This window comes from Balaenoptera musculus, chromosome 1, assembly GCF_009873245.2.
Source record: "Balaenoptera musculus isolate JJ_BM4_2016_0621 chromosome 1, mBalMus1.pri.v3, whole genome shotgun sequence".
Classification (NCBI taxonomy): Eukaryota; Metazoa; Chordata; class Mammalia; order Artiodactyla; family Balaenopteridae; genus Balaenoptera; species Balaenoptera musculus.
In genome coordinates this window covers 130,649,409-130,652,413 of record NC_045785.1, presented here as the reverse complement: position 1 = coordinate 130,652,413, position 3,005 = coordinate 130,649,409, and the positions used below count along the sequence as shown (strand labels likewise).

Genomic DNA, 3,005 nt, shown 5'->3' with positions numbered 1-3,005 from the left:
ACCTACCCAAATTTCTTACCATTCCTGTTTTTAAATCCAAAATGTTAGAGACCTTCAGGAGGCTCCACTAAGGAAGGTAGGTCACTCAGAAACCAGACTGCTTTCTCACAGACTCATTTCTCCTGAAGAATCTGCCTGCTCAGTTGGCAAAGAATGATGTAGCCCTGTAGGACCAGAAGAAACGCCCAAAGGTAGAGCAGATTCTGGCTGAGAACTGACCCAAACCATAGTTTTGAATTTCAGGAAAGAAATCTAATTATATTTCTGTCTACCCATTTCATTGCTACAGTGTATGTGTGCGTGTGTGTGTGTGTGTGCACTTATGCTTAGCGTCCTCTATGCAGGCAAGCAATTTCACCACTTGTGTTGCATCTCCATAAACCTGAGAAATGGCCTCCTATGTTCATTCATGTAAAACATGTTCACAAAGCAGCTTCTGTGTAGCAGGCGCCATTCTAGGCCCAATGGATTCCACCACAAAAAGGGCAGGCATGGCTCTGCCTGCTCTCAAGGAACTTCAGCTAGGAAACCAAGCAAGAAATAAGGAAACAAATCAATAAAATATAAAAATTAGGGGTTCATAGTAAGAATTATGAAGAAAACAATGTGAGATCTAGGGCTCAAGCATGATGGAGGGAGGTGGGGTATGGCAGGGAACAGTGTCTAGTTTTAAAGTCCCCTCTGAAAAAGTGACTTTTGAGCAAAGACTTGAATGAATCCAGGGAGGGAACTGAGTGGAGAAATGGAGGAAGAATATTCCAGGAGGAGGGGAAAGCACACGTAAAGGCCCTGAGGAAGAAATAGGCTGGGGCTACTCTCGGAGAACAAGAGGGCTGTGTGGCTGGAGTGGAGGCGGGGAAGTGGGGAGACTGGGGAGATGCATGGGGGTCATGTGGCGGAGCCTTCACACCACAGTGGGGAGAGCGGATGTTCTTCTAGCGTGTTGTGGGAAGGCGTTGGAGGGCTTTGAGCAGCACACTCTGGCCCGCTGTGTGAAAAATAGACTCTAGAGGGGACCAAGTGGAAGCAGAGAAGTCAGGCTGTTTTTTGTTTTTTTTTAACAGTAATTTAAAGTTTATTCCAGCTATAATGCAGGGTATTCTGATTTTAAGGTAGCATCACATGGCATACTTCTGAGTCCATTCCTGAGATATTCTGTTGTACTTATCTCTGTCTGTTTTATAGATCTGTGCAATCTCTGGCACTAGGGGGTCACCTGGGTTCGGATCACATAGCAGTGAACAAATGGATAAAAGAACTTTAGAAATAGTTAATATTTGGATGATAAATTCTTGTTGTAAATGCAACCTTAGGTGGTTTGAAGGGGTAGTCTGTAGGAAAATGAATTGTCAGAAAGAACACAAGGGCTTCCCTGGTGGCGCAGTGGTTGAGAGTCTGCCTGCCAATGCAGGGGACATGGGTTTGAGCCCTGGTCTGGGAAGATCCCACATGCCGCGGAGCAACTAGGCCTGTGAGCCACAACTACTGAGCCTGCACGTCTGAAGCCTGTGCTCCGCAACAAGAGAGGCCACGATAGCGAGAGGCCCGCGCACCGCGATGAAGAGTGGCCCCCGCTTGCCGCAACTAAAGAAAGCCCTTGCACAGAAATGAAGACCCAACACAGCCATAAATAATAAATAAATAATTTTTTTTTTAGAAGTGAAAAGATATATAAATGCAAAAGCATGAGAATTTAAAAAAAAAAAAAAGAACACACCGGCTTGATATGGGCTGTCATTAGGTCCCATAATTCTGGCTTGCCAATGAAACATATCATCCCCAACTGGACCTGCAGAACATTGTCTAGACTGCAATTGTCTAGAAGAGCAGTGATAGTGGCCTGAACTGGAGTGGTAAGAAGTGATAAGACAGGGGATGTTTTGAAGGTGGAGTGCCTCAATTACGGACACATAATTATTATTCAGATCCAGTTCCTCAGCTCTGAGATGTGGAAGCATTTTCACTTTTTAAACTGATGATGAAAAATGCTGAGCTGGGTACTCCATCAGTGGCCCGGGAGGCAGTGTTTGGCATTCCAAGCCTGCCCCCGGAGTGCAGAGATGCCCAAATCACCAGGACAGCTCCAGGATGGGGAGATGAGCGGATTTTATTTGGTCCCAAAGGAGAGCTCCATGCAACGATGTGCCAGGGCTGCCTGCTGGTTCCTGCCTAGGCGGACAGATCAGACAACTTTCCAGTCAGTCACACAACGATCCACTGAGTTTGTCCTATCTGCCATCTTGGAGGAGGGAGATCTGAGTTTTGTGGCATGTTCCTTGGAGAATGACGCAATTAAATTTTCTGAAGCCTGACTAATATTCCTTAATAGGTAGAACTAGTTTCTGGGCAGAGGAGGACCAGTTTGCATGAGGAACCCAAGATCTTCTAAGAAGGAAGTAACCTGGTCCCCTACATGTTTTCGCTCACGATTTAAAATTAGGGGGAAAAATGGTGGCCCTGACCATGTTTCATTGGCAGAAGGAGATTCCAAAGGCCCCAAAGGCAGGAAAGGCAAAGGGATGCCATGATGGGGACACCAACCGATACAGGAGCCTGAGGTTCGTGGGGCTGGGCCAGTTCTGGGAGAGCAGTGGTTGAGGCACAAAGCCTCACAGTGCAGCTCCAGGGCCTGTGGCTTAGAGAGCCACAATTTCAGAGCCCAAGCATGGGGTTCCTCAATGGAATGGTAGTGATGAGAGTCTAGATCTGTGAAGACATCACAGTATTACAAACAGCTTCCAACAGTGGAGCCATGTGACAGCAAGAAAAACAAGCAGCACAGGATTGATCAGATACCACCTTGTCACCTCCCGGTGTTTGAACGTATCTCTGGATCACTTTGGACTGAATGAGCCCCTGGTCTTCATGGACAGTGGGAGAAGGAAGGGCCTTCGGATGAGCTCTGTACTTCCCGAAAATGAGGACAGATGAGGACCCTACTGATTAACTGAGGAGATAAAAAGCACCACATATTTGGTAATGGACATATACATGGTATGGTGTAT

At 46.6% G+C, this 3,005-nt stretch overlaps 1 pseudogene; it reads right to left on the bottom strand.

Moving 5' to 3' along the window:
- Positions 1-1,112: 1,112 nt before the first annotated feature.
- LOC118902362 lies at positions 1,113-1,772 on the bottom strand (annotated as a pseudogene).
- Positions 1,773-3,005: the final 1,233 nt, after the last annotated feature.